This window comes from Gossypium raimondii, chromosome 8, assembly GCF_025698545.1.
Source record: "Gossypium raimondii isolate GPD5lz chromosome 8, ASM2569854v1, whole genome shotgun sequence".
In the NCBI taxonomy this organism is placed as follows: domain Eukaryota; kingdom Viridiplantae; phylum Streptophyta; class Magnoliopsida; order Malvales; family Malvaceae; genus Gossypium; species Gossypium raimondii.
Window position 1 is genome coordinate 23586374 of NC_068572.1, and position 16448 is coordinate 23602821.

General features: G+C 34.5%; 1 non-coding gene across 1 annotated transcript; it reads right to left on the bottom strand.

Moving 5' to 3' along the window:
* Nucleotides 1-9092: 9092 nt before the first annotated feature.
* On the bottom strand, nucleotides 9093-9199 carry LOC128032228 (small nucleolar RNA R71). Its single transcript, XR_008188356.1, has one exon. It is a non-coding gene; the product is annotated as a small nucleolar RNA R71 (small nucleolar RNA).
* Nucleotides 9200-16448: the final 7249 nt, after the last annotated feature.

Consider the following 16448-nt stretch of genomic DNA (forward strand, 5'->3'; position numbering starts at 1 on the left):
TATTTTTATTTTGTTATATGTTTTATTTTTTTTATTTTCTTACAAGTTAATAATTTTTTATCTCTCTTCTTACGTCCAGGAGAATCGAGGAAATGAAAAAATAAATTGGAAACGGGTGTCGAAAATAGTAACGAAAATGACATGGGGAATGTTCTAAACCCTTTCTTTTTTTCATCATATTTGTTAATATTATTTTTCACATTGAGGGAAATGTGATTTAAGTAGGGGGAGACATACCTCCTTATTTTTGTTGTTTTATCTTTTGTTTTTACTATTGTGTTACTGTTATTGTTGTCTTGTGCTTGCTTTTGGCCATATTTATTTTTTTTAGTATAACCTGCCCCTTTTCATGCCCAAGATTTTGACTAGAAATTACCCACTGTTTGACATGCGAGCATGATTCTTGTCTACTGAGTTAGTTATGATTTTTCTATATTGATTTCATCTCCACTGTTTCATTTCTATTAGGCTAAAATAATTAAGATCAATGAAGTTAACCCTATCTTGCTTATAGTAGAATTGATTAAGTCTAATAGCAAAGAGGACACTTAATACGAATGTATGCTAATTTTATTTTCATGACTGATAGGTAATTGCCAAAACTTATTTTTGACACTTAATTACTTTTCCTAGTCCTCCAAAATTAAAGTTCTGTTTCGTTAAAAAATAAAATAAAATAAAATCTGATGATTCCGTAGTTATGAGCACAACGTAAAACATGACTGACTGAGTAACAGGGGTAGAGTGCTTGGGTTGTCATCCTACTTCACGTAAAAAGGTTGTGTGACGTGTTATGTAAAACTCCACTAACTGGAATTAAACAAAAAATTTTATGGGTGTGTTGAGTTGAGTAACCAGGGTGGGGTGCTTGGGTTGTCATTCCACTTAGAGTTTAAAGGGCCGAAACATTCTTAAACAAAAAAATAATAACAAAAATAATAAAAATAAATAGGAGCATGTTGGGCTGAGTAACCGGGGTGGGGTGCTTGGGTTGTCATCCCTCTTCGCGTCAAAAGGGCTAATGCATTTCATTAAAAAAAAGAGAGAGAGAATTGCCATTGGGGGCTAAGGGTGGAACAAATAAAGTGTCTTAGTAAGTTTAGTAAATTACCTAATTTTAATGAAATAATCCAATTCGATTTAACTTTTGTGTGTTTAAATTGGAGTACTTTTTCGGTTTTACTTAAAGCAAGCTAAAGGTTCTCTTTATTTTCATATGCATTATTTTCATATGCATGAATTTAAAGACGAAATGGGTCAGCATGCGAAATAGGGAAGAAATGGTTCAAAAAATACAAAGTGCAAAAGGCTTGGGGCAAAAAATTCAAAGAAGAGATTTATGAACAGAAGACTATTTAAATTCGAATTTTATTTTTAGGATTATTGTTAGGATTATTACGAATTTATTTAGATTTAATTTCAGATTATATCTTTATTTATCTTTTAGAGTTTAAATAGGAACAAACTAGGTTTTCTATGTACTATAAATAGGGGATAGAATGACATGAATATTCACTCATCATTTTCTGTAAAACACTCTCTCTCCCCAAAGCTCTTAGCTTTTTGTTCTTTTTATTTTTCAATAAAATTTCATTCCATTAAACTTATTTCTTTTTTCTGAAAAGCATGATCCACTAAACTCATCTAGCCAAAGGTTATCGAGATTCCCCAAAAAAGGTTCATGAGGCTTAGAACCCGCACTTAGCCTTCTCAATGAGTATTCATCATTTCTCCGCATTATGGGACTCACGCTTCCGTCCATATCCTTCCAAAAGTGATCTTTTCATCTTGTGCAAAGGCGACCGCTTTGTATATTTTGGGAATGTTGCACAGTCGGTTCGCTAACTTACTGCATCAGAGGTTGTCGAGCCCAAAAGACGAAATTACGTGGCATTCGCCATTGAGAAATGATGATCTAGTGTAAGACGGTCCCACAAAAGTGACGGTTGGCTAGAGTCAGGTTCCTCTAAATCGTAAGGCTAAAATCTATGTGGAGCTGGTAGCCGTAGGCATCCTCTTCCACTATAACTGACTTATTCTATCATGAAATGGATCACCTAAAAGCCTAAGATTAAACTCAAGGAGGATCGAGATAATCGGAGGTTAGAATCCCTCAAATCAAATAATCCCTTTCATTAATTCTGTTTGTTTTTACAATTTCAATTTCAATTTATGCAATTTTCAACTCGTTCATATTTTTGATTCTGTCTTTTTTTTTTCCTAGGTACGTTGTTTTTCTTGGGCACGATTGTGCTCAAGATTTTGAGGAACAAGAAGTTGTTGCAACCCAATTCCTGAGGATTTGACCCTATTTCCCTTATACTATTCTTTTCGTTATTTCTTAGGGATAGGTTATTTTTGGTGCTTTCAACGACACACCAATATACCTTTTTTCTAATTAAAACTATCCCCCATCACAAACACAAATACAAGAACATTGCAAATATAACCTTAAATGAGCAGCACTAAAAAGGCAAAGGCTAAATATAAATTTACTCCAAGGGCATGTGCAAATCAACCCATAAGCTTTTGTTTCCTGAGATTGACCTTACTATCCCATTTTTGTGTTTTCATTTTTGGGAAGAAGTTTGACAAGAAATTTGAATACCAAAATAGACAAAATATTAAAGATTAAAACCCTAAGAAAGAAGAAAGGAAATATATGATTTAAGATGTTAAATGCTCATCATATAAAATAGTCCAACACATACAATCCTAAACACACAAGTTTTAAACCATCAAATGCATCATTTTATATGATTCAAAGCATCCATTCATCAGTATGAAAATAAAGTTTTTAAAAAATACCTTACAACTTAGAAATGTACAATATCATTAAAAAAATCTTCTTCTCTTTTTTCATCTCACTGTGTATGTATTTTTCCCAAGCTCCCCCCAAAGCTCTTCCACCTTAAGCCCTGCGGTCCTTGGCTTAGTCCATCACAAGAATTCATCCATGTAGTTTCCTCTTTTCAAACATAACCTTTAATTTAATTATCATTTTAACTTACTCTATTTCATCATTTACCATGTTACCAGTAAATGAACTCAGTCACAACATATATATAGATATTATATCACAAAAACAACAACAAATTAATTTAACTAAGTTACAAACTTACCTCGACTTACACGGATGCAAAAGTAGAGCCGACGACTAATCCAAAACCTTAGTTTTATCGCGATTCAAGTTCGTTTGATTTGTTTCTTGATCTAAATAATAATTTAACTCAATGAAATAATTTAAATAGCTTAACTTTAAATATTCTAACTTGTAACCCATTTTAATGTAAAATTATAAATTTACCACTAACATTTTAACTTTTGTGCAATTTATACCATAAATTCCAAACTCACAATTAAACCACATTAATGAAATATCATAATAATAAATTTTATCTAAGGTCCTTTATAGCCCATATATTTCATTATTTCATAAAATTATCATTGAATTTTACCATTTTCTCAAATAAGTCCTTAAGCTCGAATTCATAAAAATCACTTAACAAAATCTGTCTATTTAACAACCAAGCTTAATAATCTATCAATTAAATTCACTAACACTACAAAATTATTCATGGAAAGTCCCTAAACTTTTAAAAATTTTGTAAATTAACCCCCGGGCTAGCTAGATTAAGCTAATATGAGCTCAAAAACATAAAAATTACTTAAAAAGAGATGAAATCTCATACCATGCATACCAAGATAGCTTAGCCGAAACTTAAAGATGCAAAAATGGTGGTTTTTTCCTTAATTTTTAGTGATAGTAGAGAAGAAATATGATAGATTTCTTTGATTTAATTTTGTTTTAGTTTAAATTATTTAATTACCAATTTACCCTTAGTATTATAAACTAATAACTAACAAGGATTTGTCCATAAATCTCCACTAGCCACCTTTATGGTTTATTTACCATATAAGTCCGTTGATTTACCTTTTTTAACCCTTTGAACTAATAGAAACTCACTTTTGCAATCTTTACAACTTAGTTCTTTTTACTAAATTAACTAACTAAACATTATTTCTTAATGAAAATTTTAATAAGATCCTAATATAACCCTATAGACATTAAATAAAAATTAAAAGTTAACCGCTCGTCAGAATTGTGGTCCCGAAACCATTATTTTTGATGCCACTAAAAACGAGTTGTTACAACTCCCCCTTAAATGAATTTTTGTCCCTGAAAATATCACTAGAGAATAGGTTTGGGTATTGCACTTTCATAGCTTCTTTCGGTTTCCAGGTAGCTTCCTCGACCCCATGATGGTGCCGAAGAAATCTAACTAAGGCTATATGTTTATTTCTTAATTTTTTAACTTCTAGAGCCAAAATTCTAATCGGTTCCTCATTATGTGACATATCAGGCTGAATTTCCACATTGATTAGTGAAATCACGTGTGAAGGATCAGATCTGCATAGTCGCAACATCGAAACATGAAAAACATTATGATGTGGCTGAAAGATGTGCTCAATCAAACCTATAAATGTTGCCGAAGCATTCGTGAATCCGAAAGGCATAACCAAAAACTCGTAATTTCCATAACAAGTTCTGAACTTTGTTTTCGATACATCAACATCTTTCACTCTAAATTGATAGTATCCGGATCTGAGATCAATCTTCGAAAACACTATAGCACCTTTCAGTTGATCAAATAAATCAACAGTACGAGACAACAGATATCTATTCTTCATTGTGGCTTTGTTCAATTGTCGATAGTCTATACACAACATCATCGACCAAACTTTCTTCTTCACAAATAAAACAGGTGCACCCCACGGTGGTTACCTAGTCGAATAAAACCTCTAACAATTAGTTCTTCCAACTGAGCTTTTAATTTTTTTAGCTCAGTCGGGGTCATTCTGTATGGAGCAATTAAAATCAGTGTTGTCCCTGGCCTTAACTCAATAACAAATTCAACTTCTCACTTTGGTGGTAAACCCGACAACTTCTAAGGAAAAACATCTAAAAACTCACATACTATTGGCAACTGATCAACTTTGTTTTCTGTTACTCTAGAATCTAAAATAAAAGCTAAAAATGCATCACAACCTTTCTGGATCAATTTCTTTGCTGAAATCGTTGAAATTACATTTGCAACACAATCAGACTTTGTAGATTTAGTTGAGATGAATTCATCATTCTTACATTTTAAATCAATCTATTTTTGTCTACAGTTCACAATAGTATCATGAACAGTCAACCAATTCATTCCAAGGATAATGTCAAATTCGTTAAATGGTAGTAACATCAAATCAGTAGGAAAGCCGTAACCTTGAATTTTCAGTGGATAGAGTTTGCATATCAAATCAACTACAACACTTTGGCTTAATGGATTTGTTACTTTAACAACATAATAATCGACTCAACTGGTAAATTCTTTTTAGTTACTAATATTGTGCATACTTGTGAATGTGTTGATCTAGGGTTAACTAATGCATACACAGTAACATCAAAGATAAAAAAAAGGTACAAGAATAAACATTTGGAGCTGAGGCCTCCTCACGTGTGTGAATCGCATAAGCTCTAGCTGGAACCCAAGCTTCAAATCGAGCATTTGTATCTTTGGTCCAACTTCTGCGAACTCTTGCAGCACCACTATTTCCTGGTCTTCTGCCTCTAGTAGATGTAATGGCTGGTTTTGCATTCTGATATTTGGTTGAGTTAGTTTGCTTTTGACAATCCCTTTTGAAATGACCAGGAGATCCACAAACAAAGTAGGATCCATCTTTCAATCTACATTCACCGAAGTGATTTTGACCACAATGATTATACTCTGGTTTGTTTGTACTTCGAACGCTACCCATGCTAGCTACTGAAGGTGTTGATGATCTCATATTGTTCTATCTAGATCGATCTCTGCCCGAAAACCCAGTTGGTTCTGAAACACGATCATCAGATTATTTCATCCGCTTCTTTGAAGGAGCATAAAATGTTTGATTTGAATTTCGTTGATGAAAGTCACGATCTTTCATCTCTCTCTATTTCTTATGATTGTGCATCGCTTCTATCTTATGAGCTCTATCAGAAAAATCCACAAATTATCTTATTTCTATTACACCTACTAAACATTTGATCTCATCGTTTAAATCGTCTTCAAAATGAATACACATTTCTTCTTCCAAAGATACAATTTCACGAGCATACTTATTAAGTTGAACAAACTCATGCTCATACTCTGCCACTAATCTGTTACGCTGTTTCAACTCAAGGAATTTCTTTTTCTTCATATCAAGATATCTTTTACTGATGTATTTCTTCAGGAACTCAGTTTTGAAGAATTCCCAATTCACTTGTTCCTTTGATGCAACTGTAGTTAGAGTTGGCCACTAGTAAAAAGCTTCCTCTTTTTTCAGGGATGCTGCATATCTCAAACAATCCTAAAGAGGACACAACATTACATCTAAAACCCTCTGTGTGTTCTCTAACCAATATTCATTTTTAACTGTATTATCACTCATATTACCATGGAACTCTTCAACCCCACACTTTTTAATCTTATCAATAGTAATTCTATGAGTATTTGGTCATATAGGGCTTGGAGGACGAGCGAGCAGAGGTTGTTGGAAACACGAAAATATACACACTTTTTCATGCCCTTTTTAACTCAAATCCATGCAGTTTCGCTAAAATTCTTATCGAAAAATATATAATTATTATAAAATAATTATTTTGTACTTAAATTATTAACATTTTGAATTTTAATTAATTTTATAATTAATTCTGATTAATTTTGATTATTTTCGACAGATTTGCACAAAGGGCAAAAAACGACACGACTGACACTACTAGAAGCACAAAATCGAGAAGCAATTTTGAAGCATCAAGGCAAACTAATTTTTCAGCCTAAGACGGTCCAAATTATGTGTATTAATTCATAATTAATTTTAATTTTAATCCAATTTAATTTTGGTTAAATAAATTATTATTAATTAATTATGAAAAGAGGCTCAGTTGAGCTGAATCGAGAAAATCAATCTAACTGAGCACTGGAATGCCCAAAATCGTCCCACATGCTGACCCAATCAGCTTGTTTGGCTGATTATTTGCCTTTCAAAATGGCCCTTAAAGACTCCTTCAATTTGCATTCAAACCCCTCCACTATTCATGCCTTTCAAGATTTGCCCCTACCTAAAAATAGCATCTTTGAAATCTTCAAACATGCCACATGTGTGGCCAGCCATGGGGGGAGTCTTTGGCTACTGATTTTGGCTATTTTTAGCAGCATTCTCAACCTATAAATACCCCCTTGTCTGCTCACTTCAAACATATCTCAAAGTCGTTCATTTATTCACTTCTCTCTCATTTTTCTCTCTTCATTCCCTTCCATCATTCTTCATTTTCTTCCCCTATTCCCTTGCTGATTTCACCTCTTGAAAAAGAATAATTAAACCACCATTTGTAGCAGCATTCAAGTTTTCATGGAAGCCTCGGTTCAATAAGAACAAGCAGAGAAAGAGGAGCGGAGCAAACTAGTCAAGCCTCGGAGAAACACCGAATTTGATTCTTGTTCCCTATCCTTTTAATTTTGTTGTTATGATGAGCATGTCTCTGAATATTTGTGATTTTGATATGTTTAATTTAATTAACATGGCTTAAATTTAATTTGTGTTAGGTTGATTGCATTTTGTCTACTTAATTTATTAAAATTGTGTTTGTGTTGTTATAGGCCTCGGTAAGATGTTTGATTAAGTACAACCATGACTAAGTTATTCTTGCATTACAATTGTAAGGTAACTAATGAATTAATTATTTAAACGAATTGAAATTGTAATTAATTGACACGATACTTAATTAGTGCATGTTTAATCATCTAAGGTGGCTGGGGGCTAAATTAGCAACGGTATCTAACGATACATTAGCCTTGCATAACTTGCAAGATTATTGTGATTAAACTGTTTCAAGGTAGAAATACATTGTTACCTCACATAATCTTTATATGCTTATAAGATTGAATTAATTGTTTGAATTGGCATAGAGATATGTATAAGAGATTATTTTAATTTCATAAGTATGTATGTGCATTAACACATTTGCTTATTAAAATTTGTTTAATCGGTTGAATTGATGTAGAGATATAGTCAAGAGATAAATGGATTTTGGTAGGTACGTATGTTCATAAGTTAGCAAATTACTGAGCTGCCGTGAATTTAATCGTAACAACATGAACATTAGTTTAATAATTCTAAGTTAATAAATGTAATTAATCTAACGCAATTTTGTCATCTTGATTAAAATCACCTTTTGAAATCGTGCATTGGAACTTTTATTTTATTTTTATTTATTTTACTTTGTTAAAATCCTAGTTTTTAATCACCTCTTCAAATCAAAATATTTTTCTTCACCAAAGTATTTTTAAAATTGCATTCATAAATAATTCTTTTCACAGTCCCTGTGGGTATGATAACTCGACATTTACTTGTCACTTTATTACTTGTTGCGATTATGTACACTTGCACATTTTCGTTGTTCCAAGTTTTTGGCAATGTTGCCGAGGACTATTTTAAAAATTCATTATTTGTTAATTTTGCATTTTGGTTTATTTTTCTATTTAATTTTAACTTAATTAATTTTTCTGTATTTATTTCAGGTGTTTATGAGCATTAATTGAATCATCGATTTACTCCCCGTAGACCTTGAGATTGAAAGAACTTTTCGACAACGAAGAAGATAAGCAAGTCAAAGAAGGACCGAAGAATGAACTTTGAAAATTTTGATGATAGGGATAGAGCTCTAAGACAGTATGACGTGTCAGTGTTTCATGATCTTAATCAGAGTATTAGGAGACCTGAAATCAAGGCACCACAGTTCAAACTAAAGCCAGTCATATTCCATATGCTTCAAACAGTGGGTCAATTTAGTGGAATGGCTACCAAAGATCCTCACCTGCACTTAACACAGTTCATGGAGGTGAGCGATTCTTTCAAGTTAGCCGGAGTACCCAAAGATGCACTACGATTGAAGCTATTCCCATATTCACTAAAGGACAGAGCTCGAGCCTAGTTGAACTCATTGCCACCAAATTCAATTTTTTACATGGCAAGAAATAACAGAAAGATTCCTCATGAAGTATTTCTCTCCTAGCAAGAATGCTAAGTTGAGGAACGAGATCACTACTTTCCAACAAATGGATGATGAGTCCTTGCATGAGGCATGGGAAAGGTATAAAGAATTATTACGAAAGTGCCATCATTACGGAATCCCATATTGCATCCAACTTGAGATGTTTTATAGCGGTCTCAATGCCCACACGAGGATGGTAGTGGACGCTTTTGCTAATGGTGCTCTCCTTTCTAAGTCTTATAATGAGGCTTATGAAATCATTCAGAGGATTGCCAACAACAATTATCAATGGCAAACCAATCGAGCTGCGTCAGGAAGACGAGTCGCTAGAATACATGAAGTAGACACTCTCACTTCACTTGCATCTCAAGTATCCTCGATTTCCTCAATGCTTAAAAATTTTACCACTAATGGGTTTAATAGTTTTGCAGCACAGCCACAGAATCAATTTGAAAATATAGCCTATGTCTATTGTGGGGAAGATGATTTGTTCGAAGAATGTCCATCGAACCCAAGATCTGTTTATTACATAGGAAAGCAAGGACTACAATCCAATTCCTATAACCCATCGTGGCGAAACCACCCTAATTTCTCCTAGAGTAACCAAGGGGCTGGACCCAGTAACACATACGCCTAACCTAGACTGACTTAGCCACCTATTTTTACCCAACAAGTTCAAAAACAACCTTAAGCTGAACCATCCAATGGCTTAGAAAACTTGTTGAAGGCATACATAGCCAAGAATGATGCCTTAATCCAAAGCCAAGCAACTACATTGAAAAACCCAGAAAACCAAATAGGCCAGCTTGCAACTAAACTCAAAAACTGACCACAAGGTGTTTTACCTAATGATATGGAGAATCCGAGGAATCTAGGAAAAAAGCATTGTAAAGAATTGACATTAAGGAGTGGAAAGACATTAGAGCCCAACACCGTCGAAGTTTAAAATGAGCCAGCTGATGCTCAAGACTCAGAGGAAGTTCAACCAAGTGTTGAAATTTTAGTTTCACTGGAACCTGAATATGCAAAATTTGATAAGGTAACTTCTGATCTAGCTAATTTTGATAAAATAAAAATTTCGTTAGATGCAGAATTGCCACAGAAGACAAATCAACCAGTTCCAGTAAAGAAGCCTCCACCATCCTACCCTCAAAGACTTCAGAAGCAGAAGCAAGAAGTTCAATTCAAGAAGTTCCTAGACGCTCTCAAGCAACTTCATATCAACATTTTGTTGGTTGAAGCACTTGAAAAAATGTCGAACTACGTCAAATTTATGAAGGATATACTGTCAAAAAAATGAAGACTTGGAGAATTTGATATGGTAGCCCTAACAAAAGAATGCAGTGCATAACTTCAAGATAAACTACCCCTAAAAATGAAGGATCCTGGATGTTTTACCATACCTTACAGCATTGAAGCAACATATTGTGTTAAGGCACTATGTGATTTGGATGCGAGTATCAACTTGATACCCATGTCAATATTTAGGAAGTTGGGGATAGGTGAAGTTAGACCTACTACGGTTACACTTCAATTAGTAGATCGATCCTTAGCACATCTAGAAGGAAAGATCGAGAACGTATTGGTACGTGTAGAAAAATTTATTTTTCCTACTGACTTTGTTATTCTAGACTTTGAAGCAAACAAAGAAGTTTCAATCATCATAGAAAGGCCTTTCCAAGCAACTGGAAGGACCTTTATTAGTGTGCAGAAGGGCGAGCTTACTATGCGTGCTCAGGACGATCAGGTAACATTTAATGTTTTTAAGTCTATGGGATTTCTTGGCACAATTGATGATTGTTCAGTAGTGTCTAATTTAGAGGAATTAATCATGGAAAAGGAACTCAACTATGTTGAGGACCCATTGGAACAAATTTTGACATCAGACCCTCCAAATGATGAAGAATATGATGAATACTTAGCTTTTTTAGAAGCTAATCAAAGGGGATTTAATCCGTAATCCCGTTTTGAATCTTTGGAGATAGAGAATAGGGTTTATGCCCAACCAAAAGCGTCAATCAAGGAGCCACCTATATTAGAACCGAAGGTACTTCCCTCATATTTAAAATATGTTTATTTAGGTAACGCTTCTACTTTTCCTGTGATTGTTTCAGCGGAATTAACCGTTGAGCAAGAAAAGAAACTCATCCTAGTATTGAAACAATTCAAGAAGGCTATTGGTTGGAGCATAGCCGATATTCGCAGCATTAGTCTGTCTGTATGCATGTACAAGATCATCATGGAAGATGGCGAAAAAGGGATGATTGATGGACAACGAAGACTGAACCCCATCATGAAGGAAGTGGTAAATAAAGAAATCATCAAGTGGTTAGATGCGGGTATAATTTACCCCATCTCAGATAGTTTGTGGGTAAGTTCGGTCTAGTGCGTGCCAAAGAAAATAGGTATTACGATCATTAAAAATGAGAATAACGAGTTGATACCGACTAGAACAGTTACAGGATAGTGAATTTGCATCGATTATCAGAAGCTGAACAAGACGACTAGGAAAGATCACTTTCTTTTGTCATTTTTGGACCAGATGCTCGATAGAGTCGCAGGGCGAGACTATTATTGTTTTCTCGATGGATACTCGGGGAATAATCAGATTACAGTAGCACCATAAGATTAACACAAGACAACATCCACCTGTTGCATTTAGATGCATGCCATTTGGTTTATGTAATGCACTTGCTACATTTCAAAGATGTATAATGTCTATTTTTACTGATATGGTTGAGAAATACTTGGAAGTTTTTCTGGATGATTTTTCAGTATTCGAAGATACATATGGTGATTGCCTAGCCAATCTAGCCAAGCTACTAAGGCGATGCAAAGAAACAAACCTCGTACTCAACTGGGAAAGGTGTCATTTCATGGTATGAGAAGGTATTGTTCTAGGGCATCGGATAACGAGACATGGAATCGAGGTAGATAAAGCAAAGTTAGACGTTACTGAGAAACTCCCACCTCCAACATTTGTAAAGAGTGTTAGGAGCTTTTAGGCCACCCCAATTTCTATCGAAGATTTATCAATGACTTCTCCAAAATTGCTAAACCCTTATGTAAATTATTGGAGAAGGACATGACATTCAAATTTGATGAAGAGTGCTTAAGAGCTTTCAAAGATTTGAAGAGTTAGTTAGTTTTGGCACCCATAATCATCACACCAGAATAGGATTTACCATTTGAATTTATGTGTGACGCAAGTGACTTCACGATAGGAGCTATCATGGGCCAACAAAGGAACAAATGTTTTTATCTCATCTACTACGCAAGTCAGACTCTAACAAGAGCTCAACTGAATTATACGATAACAGAGAAAGAGTTACTTGCTATTGTGTTTGCTTTTGACAAGTTTCAATCTTATCATGTAGGTACCAAAGTGACAGTCTATACGGACCATTCGACAATTAAGTATTTACTTGCCAAGAAAGACACTAAGCCGAGACTGATCCGATGGGTACTTCTACTTCAAGAGTTCGATCTAGAAATTCAAGATCGAAAGGGAGTAGAAAACCAAGTAGCAGACCACTTATCCAGATTGGAGCCGTAAGAAAGGAATTCTCCACTTATACCTATTTAGGAGACATTTCCAGATGAACACATACTAAAGGTAAATCATGTCCATAATACCTCTTGGTTTGCTGATATTGCTAACTATTTAGCTTATGGTTTGATGCCGATTGATAAGAGATATCATTAAAAGAAAAAGTTTCTTCAATATGTGAAGTACTATTTCTGGGAAGAACCATACTTGTTTAAAAACTGTGCAGATCAAATGATCAAGAGATGCGAGGCAGAAGATGAAGTACATAAGATTCTATATCATTGCCACTCAACTCCAACTGGGGGACACTTCGGATGTACATGTAATGTGGCCAAAGTATTGCAAGTCAGATTCTTTTGGCCAACACTATTAAAATATGCATATGCTTACATAAAGAGTTGTGATCGACGTCAAAGGGTTAGAAATGTCACCAACAGAAATGAGACGCCCCAGACAAACATCATTGAGGTAGAGTTATTTGATGTTTGGGGTATTAACTTTCTCGGTCCTTTCCCTCTGTCTTTTGGTTACAAGTACATATTGGTAGTAGTAGAGTACGTGTCTAAGTGGGTTGAGGCTGAGGCATATCCGACGAATGATGCTAAGGTTGTGATGAAGTTTTTTCAGAAGCATGTGTTCACAAGGTTTGGAATCCCAAGAGCTATCATCAATGATGAAGGGTCCCATTTTGTAAACAAGTGGTTGAAATGGTTACTCGAAAAACATGGAGTGAAGCACAAGGTTGCCACAACTTACCATCCACAGACGAATGACTTGGAAAACAAAGAGATCAAAGGCATACTCGAGAAGGTAGTTTGCCCCGACCCACAAGATTGGTCCAAAAGACTGGATGATGCTTTATGGGCCTACAAGACAGTATACAAGACACCTTTTGGGATGTCACCCTATAGCTTAGTCTTTGGGAAATCCTGCCATCTGCCCTTAGAGTTAGAACACAAAGCTTACTGGGCTCTCCAACAACTCAACTTGGATATTAAGCTTGCTAAAGAGAAACGGATGCTCCAACTTAATGAGTTAGAAGAGTTCCGAATGTTCTCATACAAGAATGTCAAATTACTCAAGGAAAGACTTAAGAGATGGCATGACAAGGACATTCGGGTTCGAGAATTTGAAGTAGGTCAGCAAGTCTTGTTATTCAATTCCAGATTAAGGTTCTTTCCAAGTAAGTTAAAATCATGTTTGTCCGGTCCATTTACGATTCACCAAGTTTATCCATATGGAATTGTCAAACTTTAAAGTAAGGGAGGTAATTTTCGAGTCAATGCTCAACACTTAAAACATTACTAGGGAGATAAAATTGAACGGGATCAAATCTCGTTCATTTTATCAAATGTTTTCAGGATTAGTTTGTTTAAATAAATTTTGTCTTGGAGATTAGAATTTAAGTGGGACCGCTTGTGACCCCTCCAATCTTTCCTAGGAATTGATTTTAGCATAATCTTCTGAGAAATTGTTCCTTAAATGGAAAAATAAATTTTTAGTTTTTCAAATAAAATGGTCAATTTTAATCCAAGTTTTAATTGCAACTCAATTTCAAATTTTCTTTAAGTCTAGGTACTTAATTGAACTATTTTCAAATTTTGGTTGCTCATTTTGTAAATACTAAAATTAGATTTTTTTGTAAATTTCAAAAGGCATCTAGAATAAATGTTTTTATTTTAATTTAATAAATAAGATGATAATCATTAATATATAATTATATCGATTACAATATATATTAATTATTATCAACTTTGCATAGAATTACGATTAGTTTAAATTTGATCATATTTTATTTAATAAGTATTTATTTTAATAAATTAATAGCAAATAATAAGTTAATATGCATTATATTAATTATTCATTGTTGTTAACTCTATGTAGATTTAGAACTTGGAATATCTTAATTATTAATTTGTTCTAAGAATTCTAATTAAACTCCTACTCCCTTTACTATAAATTTCACCCACCTTTTCCATTTTTTTTCACTCATCCCTCCATCAATCCTAGCATCCAAAACCCACCAAGTACCAAATCACCTAGTGCCAAACTCTCTAGCCGCAACACCACTCAGCTCTACACGTCACCCCCACGCCTAGCAGCAGCCCCATTGGGCGAGAGCCCACACGCTTTCAAACAACTTACTGCTGCTCTTGCCGCTTCATGCCAGACATTCTCATGCATCTGCTCGTGCACGCCAATGCACCAGCCCTGCTATTCGCCAAATAGTGTCACCTGCTGTTCGCGCATCTACTCACACCGTGCCTTGCTACTCGCACCAACACCCTTGACTATCACACCACACCATCAAGGCATCCTACAACCATCCCTAAACCAACTCCTTTTGCTTTATATTATTTTCTTTGAGTTCTTAACTTTTATAAAAAGGTGGTAAGACAAATTTTTCTCCTAAATTTCAATTTTATTTAATTATTTAATTTTTCAATTTATTGAATTATTAATATTTTATACTAATTAAATTTTTGAGAAAATATTTATTCTATCTTATAATCAGGTTAATCATGCCTCACAAGATAACTCGTGCCTCTGCTCAAATTGATGAATCACAAAACAAATTTCACTGTGAAGAAGCCAAAGCGAGATACGAAAGCGTTTTCAAGAATCAACAGATGCACATAGAAAAAGGCTTTACGCTGAAAGAAAGCAACTATATTGATTTCATGGCGCGCAGCAACTATATTGATTTCATGGCGCGCATTCGACAAATTGATGAAGCTCTCAATTGGGAATTATTTTGTGAGAAAAGACCTAGTGCAGATGAGGAGTTAGTTCGTGAATTTTACGCGAATTTGACCTCAAGCGAATTGACGGAAGTATCTGTTAGCGGAATCAAGGTATTGATAACCTCAAATGCTATTAATGAATTCTTTGAATTACCTGATTTTGAAGACGACAAATATTCCTCCTTGATAAGCAATATTGAGTTTGAAAATCTACAACAAAATCTCAAGGAACTTACATTTCCAGGTTCTAAGTGGACAGTGTCAAAGCAAGGAATTCACACTTGTCGCAGAGAATATTTGACACCACTAGCGAAGGTATGGTTCTATTTCATTCGATTCAGCCTTATGCCTATTTCACATAGGACTACAATTTCATTAGAGCAAATAGTCTTATTATACTCGATTTTAACTGGAAAGACCATTGATGTAGGAAAAATCATCCTCAAAGAAATATAGAATTGTGCCGCTAGACGTTCTAGCCCAACTTACTTTCCCTTTACGATAACAATTTCATGCTTTAAAGCCAAGGAACAATCACAGATTGGGACCTCTACCGAATAGTTGGAGACTTTGTTCTATAGCAACGAGTTGAAGAGAGCGAGGATCCCAAAGAAGAAGAAGATCCCACAGAGATCGAATCAATGCAGTCAGCTGAATGTTCAAGACTCAATCGCCTCGTCCAAATCTTCGAGATGAGCTGTCAAAGTTGATGGACATAATGCAATATATGCAGTGGCAGCAACAAGCTTACTGGAGATATTCAAAAATACGAGATGACTCAATGAGAAGCGTTTTTACAAAAATATTCAATGACCCATTTATTTTTATACCTAAGTTTCCAGGTTTTATATTTGAACCATGGAGTTCACTATCAAAGAGGGAGCGAAGCGATCCATGCAAAAACAAAGACAATGGAGCAAAAGATGAGTCAAATTCAGAGGGATCTGCAAATAAATAAAAAGAGGGGATCTTGACTTTATTTTATTTCAGTTATTAGGTTATTTAATAGGATTAAGTTTTATTAGGAATTTTTATTTTTCGCATAATAAAACAAGAGGTGGAAATCATTAATAAAAATGAACAAGTTGCAAAG